Here is a 20,215-nt window from a genome sequence, read left to right as displayed (position 1 = left end):
AAGCAGAGCATATACAGAGTCGTGAGGAAGCGAGCACGTGCCATGTTGAGGCGAAGACAAGATGGTAAACATGAGAGGGATGACATTGTATACATGCATGCTAAGTCGCTTCAGTTGTGTCCAGCTCTTTTCAGCCCCTTGGACGGTAGCCCGCCAGCCTCCTCTGCCCATGGGATTCTCCAGGCAAGAATACTGGAGAGGGTTGCCAGGCCCTCCTCTAGGGGATCTTCCCTACCCAGGGACTGAACCTGTGTCTCTTATGTCTCTTGCATTGGCAGGTGGGCTTTTTTTTTTTTTTTCCCCAGCAACACCTGGGAAACCCATGGATGACATTAGGAAACTCCAGACTGTGAGAAACTATGGAAAAACCACCTGGATTCCTTGATAAATTTCATAAAAGGTGGGGGAGAAGCAGGATTGAACAAAAGTAAAAATTAAAAGATATTTAGAATATCAAACAATTACAATCTAAGTTCTTACTTGGATCCTCATTTCAGTTAACAAATAAATTGTTAAATATTTAAAATGGCTCTTGGCCTCAGGGTTGGGAGCTGTGGTTTTAATGCCCACCAAAAAGGTGAGTCACAGGCTTTGTGAACCAGGGAGGTGGAGCTGGGCTTTCTGCAGTCAGGAGCCACCAAAAATCTGCTGGTCTGTGAATTAAGGACAGGAAATGCCTCTACAAACTTGGGAAATGGTAAGGAAGCCGGTTAATCTGGGGAGCAGGGTGGAGATGTGTTTCAAATTCACTGTATCCAAAATACTCTGAAATATTTACCAGAAGATGAATGTAGGATACTTCTTTAAAAGGAGAATAAAAATGTTAATTAACCTTGGAGCTGTCCTGGGTATATATATATATATCAAAAGTTAAAAGCAGCCATTGGGAGAATGAACAAGTCATGTATAACTTCCAAAGAGAAGGGAGCTTTCAAGTAGAGGAAAACGGAAGACAGAAAAGTCCATTAAGTCCAATAAAAAATAGGAAAAGGCAACAAAGAAGAACGATGCTTTTTTTCTTTCAAGCAGAGTTGAAATAATTTTTAAAAAATGACCATATATGATGCCCAACAAATATATCACATGGTTCTAAAATACTGGAAATTTGTAATAAAGATCTACTCCCCCAAGCCCATATATTTAGAAACTAAAGTGAATCTAGCTAATTAAAGAGAAAGAAAAATCATACTAGAAATTTCAAATATTCAGATTTCATTAATTGGTTACAAAAGAAGATGAAACAATTTCCTTGTTCCTCAGTCTTTTAAGAGCCCACTGTTTTCCCGAGTTTCGGTTTAATTTGCATCTCAGTGCCTCTTTTCAAGACCTCCGCCCTATCCAGGCTGTAGGTCCCCCAGCTTCTCAGAGCCCTGTGGGAGCTCTGACGACTGCTCTCTTTATAGCTCCTGATCTCTTCTGCCCTACCCAGCAGAGGTTCACCCTGTGTGTGCCCAGATGAGTACAATGACCAATCCAGGATCCTATGTGTCCTGGAGCTCTTTCTCTGTGGCCCACACTCCATCCTCTCTGGTTCTCTGATCCACAGACTCCAGTTCCCCATCCTCCCCTCCCTCCAGACTCTGTGGCCCTGAGTCTGCCAGTCAGCCAGTGCCCTGCATGCCAGGTAGGAAAGTGCCTCCAGGCAGAAAGCCAGGGCAGTCGTTCTCTGGGATCACAGTCCTGCAGGGCTGTTACTCAATGGCTGAAAGCAGGCCCATATATTTTTGTCCAGTTTTGATTATTTATAGCAGGAAGACAAGTCCAGACCCAGTTATACTCTCCTAGCTAGAAGCAGCAGTGCGACCCGTATTAATTTTAGCACATAGGATGAGAAAAGGGCCCTAGTATGAGACGTTTTCTTTCTTGTTGTTCCCCGCCACCCCCCAGCCCCAGAATTTCAAGGCAATTTGAAATTTAACTTCTTTCTTAAAAATTGAAGTAGAGTTGATTTATAGATATCCCAAGTAGCTCAGTGGTAAAGAATCTGCCTGCCAATGCAGGAGATGGGGCTTTGGTCCCCGGGTCAGGAAGATCCTCTGGAGAAGGGAATGACAACCCACTTCAGCATTCTTGCCTGGGAAACTCCATGGACAGAGGAGGCTGGTGGGCTACAGTCCCTGGGGTCACAAAAGAGTCGGGTACAACTTATTGACTGAAAAACAACAACAATGTAGTTTGTTTACAATACTGTGTTAGTTTCAGGTATGCAACCAGAATTTGATATTTTTACAGATTATGCTCCATTTAAAGTTATGAGAAAATACTAACTATATTCTCTGCTGTATATTTCATCCTTGTATCTTATTTATTTTATGCCTAATAGTTTGTACCTTTTAATGCCTTTTCTCCATCCTGTCCATCCCTCCACCCTTATCTTGTTGGTTAACTACTAGTTTGCTCTGTAAAGCTGTGAGTCTGTTTCTATGTTATTTTCATACAGTATCTGTCTTTCTTTGACCAACTTCACTAAACATAATACCCTCTAGGTCTATCCATGTTTACAAATGGCAAAATCCCATTCTTTTTTACAACTGACTAGTATTCCATTGTGTGTACACATGCACATGTCACAGCTTTGTCCATTCATCTACTGATAGGCTGTTTCCATATCTTGACTATGGTAAATAATGTGACTCTGCAAATATCTTTTAAAATTGGTATTTTTGTTTTATTTGGATATGTATATCTAGAAGTGAAACTGCTAGATCATATGGCAATTCGAGTTTCAGTTTTCTGAGGAACCTTCATACTGATTTGCATAGTGGCTGCATCAATTTACATTTGTACCCATAGTGGCAGGGTTCCCTTTTCTCCACATCCTCACCAACATTCATTGTTTATACTCTTTTTGACGATAGTTACTCTGAGAAGTGTCAGATAATATCTCATTGTGGTCTGGATTTACATTTAATAGATAATTGCGTTAGTCATTCAGTTGTGTCCGACTCTTTGTGACCCCCATGGACTGTAGCTTTCCAGGCTCCTCTATCCATGGGATTCTCCAGGCAAGAATACTGGAATGGGTTGCCATTCCCTTCTCCAGGAAATCTTCCCAACCCAGGTATCAAACCCAGGACTCTCACATTGCAGATAGATTCTTTACTGTCTGAGCCATCAGGAATGCCCAATAAATGAGTAGTGATGCTGAACATGTTTTAATGTGCCTCTTGGCCATCCATATGTCTTCTTTGGAAAATATTTTTATTCAGGTCTTCCACCCATTTTTTAAATTGGATTGGTTTTAGATATTGATTATACGAGCTCTTTATATATTTTGGATATTAACCCCTTATCAGACCTACCATTTGCAAGTAGCTTCTCCCATTCAGTAGGTGGTGTGTGCACGAGTGCGTGCACTGGCAGTGGCTGTCTCTGGCCTGATCAGAGACAGGACTGGCATCCACCCAGCTCTGTTCTAAGTGCACACACTCTCTTTGGCAAAGCAGCCTCTGCCTTAGTGGGAAGCAGCGTAGGAGCCAGAGAGTCTGAAGCAGGAAACTACTGTGTGCTGGTGGGTGCTTGGGGTGGTCCTGGCCACCTGGCCAGAGCACCAGACAAATGCTTGAGATATTTTTGGTTAAGGTCATAATAGCTTATATCACAGATTAAGCTCCAACTTGGTACCAGATAAATCTTTCAGTTTTGCTTGCATATATTGTCTTTTGCCTTATTTTAGTGGGTAGGTAGCATTTGGGAAGGTTTCAAGTTAGAGATGATTGAAATATTAACAATTGACTTTATATTGTCCCAAATCATTTTCTTGCATTTGCCTAAAAGACTGAAATTATGGCCTACGTCCCTTATTATTTTCAATTCTTATGGAAGAGCAAAAAAAAAATGTGTAACTTGTATTTATATACTCTCCATGGTAAAACATGGAAAAAAGTTTCTGCAGATAGAGAATATTAAAGTATAAAAGGTACCAAGATAAAAAAAGACTATTTATTTACTTATGAATATGACAATTAGAATTGTCTAAACTGTACAGATTTTTTTCTTATGAGATTCCCAAAGAAACTTCACAATAACATTTGCAAATGCTTCCATAAGAAGGAAAGTTTATGAAACATGTTTAAATATTTATAGAATGTTAAAACTGAGGCATTAATTGGCAAACAACTTAATTAAAATGCTTTCTCAAGTAATTAGCAACAAATACTTCCCTATCTGTTTTGCATGCCATTTGTCTTGTTGTGTTTGTTAAACCCGCCTGTCAGTCAAACTTTGCTTCAGGTAATTTTTTGGCTCTATGGGGAAAATCTTCAAAAATTACATCTGAATTTAAAATATTTTGATTATCATTTTTATCTAACAAATCCTCTTTTTCACTTCATCTTCTATATGTCCCAGTAAACCACCATCCTGGGAATTTAGGGCCTGAAGATGAAATTCTGCATCAAGGCAGAACTGAGTTTCCAAAAACACTCTCCAGAGAACAAACTGAATCAATCTAGAATCAACAAACAGTGCAGTTAATTAATGAGAACACCATAAGGGAGCTTTTTTAAACAATGTTGACGGCTGCTGCCCCAGGACCAATAGCACCAGAAGTTATTGCTGGTTTGAAAGAAGTGACTCTGAGGGGTCCCCCAAGGCACCTTGTGCTTACATTAGCTATTTACCACAACTTTTCCTTTTATTTGCACCCAAGGGGGAGTACACTTATTTCCTAAATTACTTTTTAAGTGATGCTTCTTCCTGCCAGTAGCCTGAGGGGCAGCGAAGGTACCACAGAGTGAAGAAACACAGAAACCAAATCTGAAAAAGCACAGAACAGTCTACCGAAAAACCCCTGTACTAGAGGGTTGTTTTCTAAACCACAAGTCCTGAGATGGCACAGAAAGTATAGGGGCTCCTTCCTCCAGTCTGGTCTAACTGGGGGTAGCGGGGGGAATGAACAGAAACGGCGCAGCTGGAGGGAGCATCAGAGACAGGTGGTAGTGTGAGGTGTGATGGATTAGGAAGATGTAAATACTTAGCTCACCACTCAAGCCTTCTTAACACTAAGGCAGCTGAAAGCCACTTAGACCTCATAATGAAATCTCACTACATCTTGTGGTTTAGAGGCACTGATCCACAAAACTTCAGTTCAGTTCAGTCACGCAGTCGTGTCTGACTCTTTGTGATCCCATGGACTGCAGCACGCCAGGCCTCCCTGTCCATCACCAACTCCTGAAGTTTACCCAAACTCATGTCCATTGAGTCGGTGGTGCCATCCAGCCATCTCATCCTCTATCCTCCTCCTCTCCTCCCACCTTCAATCTTTCCCAGCATCAGGGTCTTTTCAAATGAGTCAGTTCTTCGCATCAGGTGGCCAAAGTATTGGAGTTTCAGCTTTAGCATCAGTCCTTCCAATGAACAACCAGGACTGATCTCCTTTAGAATGGACTGGTTGGATCTCCTTGTAGTCCAAGGGACTCTCAGGAGTCTTCTCCAACACCACAGTTCAAAAGCATCAATTCTTCGGTGCTCAGCTTACTTTATAGTCCAACTCTCACATCCATACATGACCACCGGAAAAACCATAGCCTTGACTAGATGGGCCTTTGTTGGCAAAGTAATGTCTCTGCTTTTTACTGCCCACACAATATAAGTGCCTCAAAGGCAGGCAGCTGTCATTGTTCACTGGCAAACCCCAGCTTCAGGAACAGTGCCTGGGGACATCCCTGGTGGTCCAGTGGTTAGAAATCTGTCTTGTAATGCAGAAGACACGGGTTCAATCCTGGGTCTGGGAACTAAGATCCCACATGCTGCGGGGTGACTAAGCCAGTGTGCTGCAACAAAAGATCCTGCATGATGCAGTGAAGCTCCAGGTGCTTCAAATAAGACCCAACACAGCCAAATAAATGTTAAAACAAAGCAACAGCAACAAAAACAATGCCTGGCACACAATGAACACTCAAACAAAGGTTGCTGAATGAACGATTAAAGGCTTACTGACTGCAGTGAGTGGATTTGGTAATCACTGCCAGTGATTCTCCCAGCAATTGAGAGGACCTAAAGAAATCCTGAGATTTTAAAATTAGTCATAATGGCAACCCACTCCAGTAATCTTGCCTAGAAAATCCCTTGGACAGGAGAGCCTGGCAGGCTATAGTCCATGGTATTGCAAAAGAGTTGGATGTGACTGAGTGACTAAACAACAACATCAAGGTCTAATGCATGCTACAAAAAATAAGACCTGCAAGACTCAGTCATTCCTTGTTGTTCAGCCACCCACTCGTGTCCGACCCTCTGCAACCCCACAGACTGCAGCATGCCAGGCCTCCCTGTCCCTCACCATCTCCCAGAGTTTGCCCAAGTTTATGTCCATTGCATTGGTGATGCCATCGTACTGGTGTAAAACCTAGTTGACATCATGTGTTTTGACAGATTTGGGGATCAATAGTGATTAAAAGGCAACATGGTTCCTGCCCTGAGTTTGTGGTCTGATCAGGAAATCAAATAACAATCTAATAATTATACCAATATATAGTTAAGAAAATGTAATCAATGCCTGAAAAAAATACTGGGGTCTATGAAAGCATATAAAAAGTGTTCGGAAAATTGGAGTGGTCATATAAGGCCATTTTCTTATATGATAAAAATATCTTAAATGCAGAACAGATAATTTAAGGAAAATATGGGGTTTCAGTTCAGTCACTCTGTTGTGTCCGACTCTTTGCGACCCCATGAATTGCAGCACGCCAGGCCTCCCTGTCCATCACAAACTCCCGGAATTCACCCAAACTCATGTCCATTGGGTCGGTGATGCCATCCAGCCATCTCATTCTCTGTTGTCCCCTTCTCCTCCTGCCCTCAATCCCTCCCAGCATCAGAGTCTTTTCCAATGAGTCAACTCTTCCCATGAGGCGGCCAAAATATTGGAGTTTCAGCTTTAGCATCAGTCCTTCCAAAGAACACCCAGGACTGATCTCCTTTAGAATGGACTGGTTGGATCTCCTTGTAGTCCAAGGGACTCTCAGAGTCTTCTCCAACACCACAGTTCAAAAGCATCAATTCTTCAGTGCTCACCTTTCTTCACAGTCCAACTCTCACATCCATGCATGACCACTGGAAAAATCATAGCCTTGACTAGACGGACCTTTGTTGGCAAAGTAATGTCTCTGCTTTTCAATATGCTGTCTAGGTTGGTCATAACTTTCCTTCCAAGGAGCAAACGTCTTTTAATTTCACGGCCACAGTCACCATCTGCAGTGATTTTCAAGCCCCCCAAAATAAAGTCTGACACTGTTTCCACTGTTTCCCCATCTATTTCCCATGAAGTGATGGGACCAGATGCCATGATCTTCGTTTTGTGAATGTTGAGCTTTAAGCCAACTTTTTCACTCTCCTCTTTCACTTTCATCAAGAAGCTCTTTAGTTCTTCTTCACTTTCTGCCATGAGGGTGGTGTCATCTGCATATCTGAGGTTATTCATATTTCTCCCAGCAATCTTGATTCCAGCTCGTGCTTCTTCCAGCGTAGCATTTCTCATGATGTACTCTGCATATAAGTTAAATAAGCAGGGTGACAATATGTAGCCTTGACATACTCCTTTTCCTATTCGGAACCAGTCTGTTGTTCCATGTCCAGTTCTAACTGTTGCTTCCTGACCTGCATATAAGTTTCAATACGGGGTTTAAGGGTTCACAAAGCTAGAATATTCATCTCCCATATTTTCTTGTGAATTCCAGTCTCAACTAAACCTCTGAAATACAGTTGTTCAAGATGTCAATTGTTTCAAACTATGTCATGCAATTCCAAAACCTTTCAAAAGTTGTACACCCACATAGGACTATTTTAGTAGACTAAGTAGGCATTAAATTCAGTAAGTCTTAATTCCTTTTCCTATAATTAGGATTTTTAAATATCTTAACAAAAAAGAGATTAATCCTTTAATTAATGAATAACAAGCTTCTAAAAGTTTTGACTTAAAAAAAAAGTTTAGGTTTCATACTAAGCACAGTAAAAGGGGGAAAAATACTGCTTTTTGTGCACCAAGAACAATGCTAGTTTTTTACTCATTTTAAATACTTAATTGGGCTTCCAGGTGGCAGTAGTGGTAAAGAATCCACCTGCCAATGCAGGAGATACTAGAGATGCAAGTTCAATCCCTGGGTGGGGAAGATCCCCTGGAGGAGGGCATGGCAACCCATTCCAGTATTCTTGCCTAGAGAATCCCAAGGACAGAGGAGGCTTAGCGGGCTAAAGTCCATATGGTCGCAAAGAGGCAGACACAACTGAGCAACTGAGCTCACACAAATGTTCAATCATAGTTTAGTTTGCTTTCTAGACAAGATTTCTGTTTTCATACTCTTCATTTTACTTATTTATGTATTTAACTATCTATTTAATGTAAGAATGAATGAAGTGAAATAGTTCACATGCTGGTGACCATTTTTAAATGTTTAAAGAAAAATATGTATACAGACAAAGAAGCATAAAGCATACAGATCAGTGCATAAAGCATTAGGCAAATAAAGATGCTCCATTTTGGAATCAATAAGTGAGTTATCTGGAGATCCTCTGGATTTGTTGTTGTTGTTGCTTTTGACTGTGTGTGTCTGCGTCTTTTCAGGAGAAGTAAGGATGGGGAGGGGAATAGACAGTTAGTGCCTTACTGCTCACACTTCATTCTTCCTAGTTTCTTGATTTTGTAGGCTATTTGCTACCTAATAAAATTAAATTTCATCAATGATATAAGCTACCAGAATAGGTTAGGAGCTATATTTAAAAAATGATGGTGCCATGAGAACCCATGGTGGACACAGGCAAAGGTTAGAAGAGCCTATCTTCTAGGCTAGCAAGCTTCTAGGAGTACAGAGGGGCTGGGGATGCCAATCTACATAAATTGCTCTAACTGACTCCACTTCTATTCAGAAATACTCAAGTGCTTACGTCTTGGTGAACATGGTACTTCTCTTCACTTTGGTAGTCACACATCCTCCTGATCTCTTTCACAAGTCTGGGAATTCCACACGGCAGGGCAAGTTACCTAAATTGATAGGACATTAAGATTGGACTTGAATCCAGGGAAGAAAAAATCAGTAAAAGCTGGAGAGACAAAGATCTTACTTATTAAAATAAGTGTTTTTAGAAATAAAAACATACCTATTTGGCCTCCAAAGAATCTGATGTGTACCATTCAATGACCAAAAGAAGACTGAAGACCATAGGGAAATAAAAAATGTGTCACAGAAAAGTGGACCTGGAGAAGAAAACTGAAAATTAAGGCATTTGAAAAATAACTTTTAACGTGACAATATTTAAGAATAGTACTAAATGAAATACCAGACCACCTGACCTGCCTCTTGAGAAATCTGTATGCAGGCCAGGAAGCAACAGTTAGAACTGGACATGGAACAACAGACTGGTTCCAAATAGGAAAAGGAGTACATCAAGGCTGCATATTGTCACTCTGCTTATTTAACTTATATGCAGAGTACATCATGAGAAACGCTGGGCTGGAAGAAGCACAAGCTGGAATCAAGATTTCTGGGAGAAATATGAATAACCTCAGATATGCAGATGACACCACCCTTATGGCAGAAAGTGAAGAAGAACTAAAGAGCCTCTTGATGAAAGTGAAAGAGGAGGGTGAAAAAGTTGGCTTAAAGCTCAACATTCACAAAATTAAGATCATGGCATCTGGTCCTATCACTTCATGGGAAATAGATGGGAAACAGCGGAAACAGTGTCAGACTTCATTTTTCGGGGGCTTGAAAATCACTGCAGATGGTGACTGTGGCTGTGAAATTAAAAGACGTTTGCTCCTTGGAAGGAAAGTTATGACCAACCTAGACAGCATATTGAAAAGCAGAGACATTACTTTGCCAACAAAGGTCCGTCTAGTCAAAGCTATGCTTCTTCCAGTGGTCATGTATGGATGTGAGAGTTGGACTATAGAGAAAGTTGAATGCTGAAGAATCGATGCTTTTGAACTGTGGTGTTGGAGAAGACTCCTGAGAGTCCCTTGGACTGCAAGGAGATCCACCCAGTCCATCCTAAAGGAAATCAGTCCTGAATATTCATTGGAAGGACTGATGCTAAAGCTGAAACTCCAATACTTTGGCCACCTGGTGTGAAGAACTGACTCACTGGAAAAAACCCTGATGCTGGGAGGGATTGAAGGCAAGAGGAGAAGGGGAGGACAGAGGATGAGATGGTTGGATGGCATCATTGACTCAATGGACAAGAGTTTGAATAAACTCCAGGAGTTTGTGATGGACAGGGAGGCCTGGTGTGCTGCAGTCCGTGGGGTTGCAAAGAGTTGGACATGACTGAGCAACTGAATGGAACTGAACTAAATGAAATATTTGCTGAAACAAGTGTTAAGTGCTCAAGGATGGTAGAAATGCATAAAATGAAGACTGTAGAATAATAGAAAGGATATAAAATGTTTCAACAAAAGTAAGAGAGGAAAGTATTAAGACATTATTTTGGGACTCTTTCCATTTATATAAAGTGATTCTCTGGTAAAGGGGAAGATGAATGGGATGCCAGTAAGCAATAAACATGAACAGGAAACAAGTGTGCTTCAACAGTAACAATAAAAAGTCATATTTTGGTGAAACTAGTAATGACTAAACACTGTCCTCTTCTGCAGCAACAAATTACAAATCAAGGAACTGAATTAAGTAGCAGCCGACTTTCAAAGAACTAAACAGTAGCATTCAACTATCACATATCTTGGCACATTAACATTCAGTCTAAAAAAGTAGGAAGCAATGCCAGACACCAGAGATAATCTACAAAAAGAAGAACAAAAATAGAACTATTAACTGCAATAATATTAACCCAGATGATGTTTGGCAGTCTGTGTAAATATTAGTGTATAACTAAGTACACTTAATCTTAAAATAGAAGTTCCCCAAAAGTTTTACATGACAAAAAACAATATCCAATGTAATTGTAATTCTGAAAAAAAATCAGTCCAATTCTATATCATTCTGCAGATTCATTCTTGAATATGAAGGCTAGTTTTAAGTGCCTAGGGACAAGTGCCTATGGGACAAGCCTAAGTTATTCTTATATTACAATCTGGGTTATATCTTCTCTAAATCCATAAGATTCTTTTCAGCTTGACAGCAATATGTGAATGGGGCTGTGGATTTGTATCAAATTAGATTCCCAGATAGCCTCTTTCTTTGTGGGTAACTTGCTCTTTTCTAGAATTCTCTCGTTGGTGCTTCTCCACAATTTAGCCAAACTCCATGGTGGCAAGGACATCTGGACGTTTACCTCAATGTGTTCAACACGTTGTCAGATCGAGAGATATATATGCATCACAGAATGGAAACTTTTGGTTTCACAGAGCACTGGAAATACCTCCTAAGAAGAGAAGTGTCTGTTTGGATTAGATGGTTTCCAGTGAAACAGATGGGGTATCAGCCTCCTGGGTTTAAAACTGGCAGAACCTTTTAGGGCATTCAATAAAAGAATCAACAGTGTTTAAAGAGGAAGCAGAAACACTGGGGTCAAAAACATGACATATTTTCACGTGCCAAATAATAAAGTTAACATATCTACAAGTTAAATGTGCCAATAAGTTTGATAAATTTGATTCTTTGACAGAGTACAATTGCTTGAAGTAATGGAAAATTTGATTTACTTTTTAAGATTTCAATATTTTTGTCCTGTAGTCATTCAATTTAGCATATAAATTTCAATTTTATAGAAAACATTTACTTTCCTATAGTCTAGAATTAGGATAAACTAACCTAGAGTGAGTTCAACCAAGGCTCAACCAAGAGTGAGTTCAGGTTAATTTAATAATCACATATTGGCTACTTAATATGCTCAAGTTGGTATGCTAGTTTCAAAAGATGAGTAACACTCAGTCTCTGACTTTAAGGATTCACCATTTAAGAATAAGTTCCTAGCATTTTTCCTGTTTCCACATGCAGCACATGGGCAAGACATTCCAGAAGTGAGTTATAACCTGGAGGTTTTATTTTCTTAAGAGTCTGACAGACTGTGGGCTTCCATATCCTCCAGCTTCTTATCTAAATATCATTGATCTATTAGAATGAAACCAATTTAGACTCAGAGGTAAAGAATCCACCTGCCAATGCAGGAGACATGGGTTCAATCCCTGGGTCGGGAAGATCCCCTGGAGGAGGAGAAAGCAATTCGCTCTGTATTCGTGCCTGAAAAATCCTATGGACAGAGGAGTCTGGCGGGCTGCTGTCCATAGGGTCTCAAAGAGTTGGACATGACTGAGCATGCACGCACTTATAACAAAGGCTTTCAGGTGCTATGTAGAAATCTGAATCAAACACAGTTGAGGGAAGACAATGAATTCAGTTTTATATGTGTTCTCTTTGATTCTTTTGGGATATCCACATACACTATCCAGCATTCCAGCGTTCTGGGATTCCAGATTGAGAGAACAGCAGGGTCAAATACCCAGAATCTGTTTCTTATACAAGATACTTAAGCAGGCAAGTGAGGATAGGACGAAATGAAGCGGATGGGGAGATAACTGGAGATGAGAAACGGGAAGGGCCAGTCCCTGGAGGATTTCCTAGGACAATTTAGAATTTTGGCCTTTACTCTGCAAAAGAGAGGAGTCCTTGAGGATTCAGAGTAAAGGAAACCCTTGGCTGAGGTCAGCACTGAGGAAATGCAAGTGTTATTCAAAGGACAACAGTGGCCTGCACAACAGTCTTGCTCAGTCACATTCATGAGGTTACGAAGGATGTCCTTCAAGAGAGCACTATACAAAAGCAGAAGACAATTTATATCAAAGAAGACTTTTTATATCAATTACTAATTTTTATATATGTGGAGAATGGCTTTTATTCTTCCATTGAGTTTAATCTTTTGCCACAATCATGTTATCAGACAAAATAATAAAGTTACAATCACAGGCAATATATAGACAAAGAAAAAGGTAACAAAGAGAAAAAGCAATCTAGGATCAAAATCACAGAAAAAAGTAAAGGAAATAAGTAAAGAGTACAGGGGAAGGACTTGCTTTATTAGGCAAAGAACACACCTTTCCAAAAGACAGGAAGAAAAAAAGAAGTAGGAAACAGATGTGTTTTTAGGCATGTTGATGGGAGAGTTAAGGAATTTCCATTAAGAAACCCTTACTCTCTTCTGTAACATATAAAAGAGGTTAATTTGCTCAGAGAAAGATTCTAGATGTTGGAATTGGGGACTTGAAGGGGTTGGCAAGCATTTGAAATAGCTGTAATGGGAAATGGTGCTGAGAAGGCAGCTGAAATTGAGAACCATAAAAATATAATGTCACCATTGCTCACATTTATGTGATTTTTTTTCTCTAGCGGCCCCCCAGCATCTCAGAAATAGAAGTAGAGAAGGCAGATGTTTGGATTAAACGAAGTTTCAAAAAATGCATATAACAAGGGACAGGCTCTGGGAGACTTGAACTTCTGGCCATGATGTACTAACAGGGATAGGGTTTGCCCTCACAACTTAAGAAACTACATGTGTGTGTGTTAGTCGCTCAGTCATGTCCAGTTCTTTGCAACCCCATGAACTGTTGCCTGTCAGGCTCCTCTGTCCATGCGATTTCCCAGGCAAGAATACTGGAATGGGTTGCCGTTCCCTTTTCCAGGGGATCTATGTTCCTGACCCAGGGATCGAACCCACGTCTCCTGCATTATAGGCAAATTCTTTACCATCTGAGCCACCAGCGAAGCCCCAAAATTTACAATAGCTAGCATCTAATAAAAGAAACCCAGTTCAGGCAAAGAAGCAAAAAAGTAGAATTCAAAACCAGAAGATAGATCAATCAATATTAAACAGACACGGAAATAGCATGTTGAGAAAATTATCAGACTATTTAACACTTTCAGATAGTGCTAAATCCACTCTCTCAGATCTATATAATAAAAAAAGGAACTCATGAGCATCATGAGAACAGTAGTGGAGTACATGAAAGAGACTTCTGGAGTGAAACATTCTCCATCTCCCCATGGGATTGAGGTGTCTAAGTTAATCGTCATGCACGTAAGTGGTGCACTGTGACTTTAAAAGATGCAAACTTTATCACTAAATGCAATCTCAGAGAAAGTAATATTTCTATTGAAAAATAGAGCCAAACCAACTGATACAAAACTATATTTAAATTCAGCTAAACTAAATCTAAAATTACAAACATTTTAGAAAGAAGTAGAAGATCTTTAGGCAAATATTTCTTCGATAAATCACTAAAATCACAATCCAAAAGGGAAAAATTGATAAATTGATTTTATTAAAATTAACAGTGGGACTTCCCTGGTCATCCAGTGGCTAAGACTCCATGCTCCCAAGGCAGGGGACCCAGGTTCAGGGACCTGGTCAGGGAACTAGATCCCACATGCCACAACTAACAGTTTGCATGCTGCAACTAAAAAAAAAAAAAAAAGATCCTGCATGCCCCAGTGAAGATTGAAGATCCCACATACTGCAACTAAGAACGGGCTCAGCCAAAGAAAGAAAGAAAGAAAGAAAAAGAAATATTAAAACAATTATTAAGATTAACAACGTCAGTTCTTTGAAAGAATAAAAAGATAAGTCACGGATGAGAAGAATACACTTACAAGTTACATTATCTGATTAAAGACTCGTGTTTAGAATATATAAAAATGCTCAAACCTCCAAAATAAGAAAACAAACAATTCAATAAAAATGGCAAAAGATTTGAGCAGAGATACATATATTATCTTACCAGAGATACAAATGGCAAAAATACACCCTCAAAGATATTTAACATCATTAGTCACTAGGAAATGCACATTATAAATCACAAGATACCACTTTACACCTATTAGAATGATTAAAACTCAAAAAACCAACAATAACAACAAAAACTGCCAATACCAAATTCTGATGAGAACATAGACCAACTAGAACTCGCTTTCATTGCTGGTGGGAAAGCAAAATGGTAGATACTCTGGAACACAGTTTGATATTTACTCATAAAGTTAAACATGTGCTTATCATATAAAAGGAAATTCTCCTTTTTTTTTTTTGGTATTTTCCCAATGAATACCCATGTTCATGCAAAAACCTTTAGGCAAATAAAACAGCTTCATTTATAAACACTAAATCCAAGGAAAATTCAAATGCTCTTCAGCTGGCAAATAGGTAAGTGCTGGAACAACTATACAGTTGCATATTACTCAGCAATACAAAGAAATAGACTATTGATACGAGCAACTAGATGGACGAACTTCAAATGCATGATGCAAAGTCCAAACGCTACATACAGTTTGGCTTCGTTTCTCTGATATCCTGGAAATGGCAAAAATAGAGGAGTGGGTATCTGGGGAGGGATAAGGGTTGATCTTAGCGGGGCGTGAGGGAAGTTTTGGGTTGGTGGAACAGTTTTGCGTCTTGACTGTGGTGGTGAGAGCATAGCCACACATATGCATCAAAGCTCACGGAACTGTATACTTCAGCAAGAGAATCTCACTGTAAACTATACTCCAGTATCGCTGAGTGGAAAAAGAATTGCTGTAGAGACAATTATAAACAAGTGTGTGCCCTCTAGGCCAAAAGTTTTTGTACTTTTAAAAAGTTTTAATTCACCTAATAAAAAGCACACCTCCCTTGATGATTACTCCTTGGAATCTTTGATATAGATATTAACAAAAACACATAGAAATGTAAGTATAAGCATGTTAATAAACATGTCACTGTTTGGATTAAGAAAAAATCAACAGTTAATGTAGTGAAACATAAAGGATGAAACAACAACCATTAGGAGAATGGTTAAATAAATTATTGTGCGTGCATATACACACATGGGCCTCCCAGGTGGCTCAGTGGTAAAGAATCTGCCTGCAAATGCAGAAGCTGCAAGAGCCACTGAGTACATATGCACAGCTGGTGGCATCACGGTCAGGAGCGTGGACCTGGGTCAGATCTTTCTGTCCAAATGCTGGTTCTCCTACTACGAGCTGTGTACCTTTAGGCATATTGCTTCCTCTCTGTGACTCAATTTTCTCCTCTGTAAAATGGAAATAACAATAACAGTTTTGAACTCTCAGGATTTTTGTGAAGATTAAATGCTAATATATGTCAGTACATATAAAGCGCTAGGTACACCACCTGATACATAAACAGTCAATAAACGTTTGCTGTTGTTAGTAGTAAAAACTGAGATTTCAGCTTGTTCTAGAATCTCAAGAGATAAGATCATGATTGCTTCAACTAGAGGATCAGAATCTAAGCAAGTCTCTTTTTCTTAGTCAAGGGAAAGATTGAAAGATTGAAAGATTTTACAAGGGAAAGAGTAAAAAAAAAAAAAAAATCCATATACCCAAAACGAATAGGACTGAAATTGTCTTTTCACAAAAAGGAAAAGTACTCTCTACTCGTAATGTAATCCTGTAGATTAAGCCTGACACTTTCCCCCCTTTCTTCACCTCCTTATCCAAAACTGTGCCCAGGTGCAGAAAAAGGATTTGAGCTAGTAGAAGGGAATTCATTGCCATCTAAACTCCATATGGTCACAAGAGATACCAGAAAATGAAAGAAGGTTCAGTCAAAAAGACACTCGCAGTAAAACTGAATTTTTAAAGCTACATCTGTCATATTATTTGTGCCACATGAATCATTTGGTTGCAGTGAGGACAAAAGGAACTCAGTGCTAGAACTACAGGATGTGTGTGTGTGTGTGCGCGCGCCTGTGCCTTTCCCAGAACATATGTCATCCCACTTGGCTTTTGCCAAAGGTGAAATTGGATCTTGTACTAAAATATAGCAATACACAATCAAAATGTTGGGGCTTAGTCCTCGTTGGGAGAAAAAGCATTTGATTTGAACTTGGGTTAGGCGGCTTTGTTGACATTTTCCTATGAATGAAACAAACAAAATGATGCTTTTATCTTCTCCATATTAGTGCCTCTTCTTTCTCCCTCCCCGCCTTGTTTGTGGCATTCCACAACAAGAATGGAAACTTTGCAGGCAATCAATGCAGCCGAACCATGTGAAAAAATAAATAAATAAAATGGATGGAATGGAATCACTGGGCAACTCGCATGATATGGCTACAGCGAGGCAGATCCTAGAGTTGGAATCATATCATTGTAGCATCTGCAGCGGCCTCCTTAGAGAGTACACAGTAATCATCTCTCTTCATGGTCAGTAACCACATAAGGACAACACCAGACGATGCCAGTGGTTTTGGTCCTGTAGCATTTATATGCTTCCCCGCGAAGACAGTCATGCCAGATAATATTCGTCAACCTTGTCCTTGGTCTTCTCTCTTGATGGAGGCAGATGTTTATTCTCCATCTGTACTATATGTCAGTGTAACTGCAGCCTTAATCTGGCAAAGGGTGCCTCTGATATGATGAGGCCATCACAGAAGCTGCTGGAAAGATTACTCTGGTGAATAAAATCAGTTTATGGCTAAAAACATTTATTCTTCATTTTGATAAGCTCTTAACAAATGGAAATTTGCCTTCCTACACTTTTGCCAAGCATAGGACTATGTTTATTTCTCGCTATATGGGTCACCGAGGATTCCCAGCTGTTAGCTAGAGTCAGTTGTGCATTGCTGCACTCAGCAACATCTGTTTCGCAAAAACAGTATCCAGCTTTTAGCGCTCAAATGGAGGTTATACCATATGCCGGCAGACCACTTAGTTTTTACCTTGGGAACTAACTTTACTTGAGTCAAGGTAACAGAGGAAAAACTGAATATTTAAATGTTACCCGGCTTCAGTCACATCTTCATGTGTGCCTGTCATTTCCAACTATATATAGTAAAGTTACTTCCAAGCATACACTGCAAGCTGTTCCTCTGTTTAATTATTAATCGGAAGAAAGTTTGTTTGCAAAACAGTTGAGATGTATTTTGTGATAGATGTGGATGTTGAAAGTAGTGCCATAAGGTGATTTTGCTAAGAGAGCATTCTGTTAAAACGTCAATTATTAGCTATGGACAAAGGCAGATCAAGTGGATAGCCCCTAAGGTGTGCCGTGATGGAAACCTACAGCATGCCAAATATTTTCTTACATTACAGAATAGTCTTCATTGCTTGACTTTTCCCTTGGTTCCCTTGTCTTAGCCCAACATACTTTCCAAAGGAAAATAGAAAATAGAACTTGTGTTTTCAGTTTATAAGAAATTTAAACTTAAAACATATATTCAAACCAATACAATATTATAAAGTAAAATAAATAAATAAATTAATTGAAAAAAAAACAAATGTGTGTTGGTTTAAAGTTTATATCCCTGTTACTGTTGTTGTTTAGTTGCAACGTTGTGGCTGACACTTGTGGCCCCATGGACTGTAGCCAGCCAGGTTCCTCTGACCTTGAGATTTCCCAGATGAGAATACTGGAGTGGGTAGACATTTCCTTCTCCAGGGGATCTTCCCCACCCAGGGATCGAACCTGGGTCTCCCACATCGCTGGCAGATTCTTTCCCTGGTCTGAGCCACTGGGGAAGCCCTATAACTTTGGTTACCTTCTATTTTAAAGAATTTTCTGTTTCAAAAGCTAAGTGAAGGACAGTCCTAGGTAGAAATGTGAATTTATTCATCTTGGCCCCCTCTGTACCTGAGCTTGTCTCTCCTTTCCTTGAAATCTAAAGTTATCTATCTTTTGAGTTACCCTCAACGAACTTCACTTTCAACTATTCGTCAATAAAACTTTTCTGAAACATTTGCTAACAAAATTCAAGCCCCTCCCACCCTTTTTCCAGGAATAGTATTTTTTTCCCCTCACAGGTAACCCTGGGAAGGGGCAATGGTGAGGATGAGAGTGAGAACGGTAATAAATAACTAATAGCCTTGTCCACAAACAAGAACCAAGACGACCAGTGTGGCTGTTAGATACCTACAGTTTGAAAACTTTGATTATAACAGTAGAAATCTCGTTGTATCCAATGAAGCCAAGGCAGGAAGAGCAGATAGATCTGACAGTGAACTCAAGGTGGGAACCAGAAACTAGAAATCGAAGTCCTCTCCATTTCTCTGAGGCCATGCAGCCTTCGCTTTTCTCTGCGGTAGTGCACGTGACTCACAAACAACACATGAGCATGCCCTGTGGGAAATGGCTGTGTAAGCCTTGACTTTACACAGCCTCACTGTACAGTCCTGGTGGGGTGCTGATGCCAAACTCCTAGGATAGAGAACCTTCCTGGCCCAGGTGGAGTCATGTGTCCAAGGCTGATCCATTCAGAGACAAATGACCTCATAGAAATAACATCAAGAGAAACTTTGTTGCTGTTCAGTCACTCAGTAGTGCCCAACTCTTTGCAACACCATGGACTGCAGCACTCCAGGCTTCCTTGTCTTCACCATCTCCCAGGGTGTGCTCACTCATGTCCGTTGAGTCAATGATGCCATCCAACCATCTCATCCTCTATCACCCCCTTCTCTTCCTGCCTTCAATCTCACCTAGCATCAGGGTCTTTTCCAGTGAGTCGGCTCTTTGCATCAGGTGGTGAAAGTATTGGAGCTTCGGCTTCAGTATCATTAGCTACTGATTAATCTTTTTAGGCTAAATCTGCCTCAGTGAGTATGGTTCTGACAACACTGCTGCTGCTGCTGCTGGTGCTAAGTCACTTCGGTCGTGTCCGACTCTGTGTGACCCCATAGACGGCAGCCCACCAGGCTCCCCCTTCCCGGGGATTCTCCAGGCAAGAACACTGGAGTGGGTTGCCATTTCCTTCTCCAATGCATAAAAGTGAAAAGTGAAAGTGAAGTCGCTCAGTCGTATCCGACTGTTCTCGACCCCATGGACGGCAGCCTACCAGGCTGTCCATGGGATTTTCCAGGCAAGAGGACTGGAGTGGGGTGCCATTCCCTTCTCCATCTGACAACGCAGAAAGCAAAAATATTTCATAGGTTTAATCCTGCTCTTTCACAAAAAATGTATATCTGTATACTTTGATATAATTCAGTTAATATTCAATTAACAACCAAACTTTTACTGACCATTTACTATGTGCTACTGAGTGTTCAAGAACATTCCTTCTCTGGTCTTACCCTTTGGGAATGCACCAGCTGCTGGAGGGGTGAGGAGGGGAGTAGGTGGGTGATGTTTACAACATAACACTGGATCCTGCACAAGGTAGGGGAGGTGTTAGAAGTTCTGTAGAAAATTCAGAAAAACCCTTTCTTATGAAGGTGAAAATACTTCTGCTACTTTTTTAGGCTCAATTCCTCTTTCATCAGGACTTCCCTGGTAGCTCAGATGGTAAAGCGTCTGTCCACAGTGCGGGAGACCTGGGTTTGATCCCTGGGTCAGGAAGATCCTCAGG

This window comes from Budorcas taxicolor, chromosome 14 (genome assembly GCF_023091745.1).
Source record: "Budorcas taxicolor isolate Tak-1 chromosome 14, Takin1.1, whole genome shotgun sequence".
Taxonomy (NCBI): Eukaryota; Metazoa; Chordata; class Mammalia; order Artiodactyla; family Bovidae; genus Budorcas; species Budorcas taxicolor.
This window is presented reverse-complemented; position numbering follows the sequence as displayed.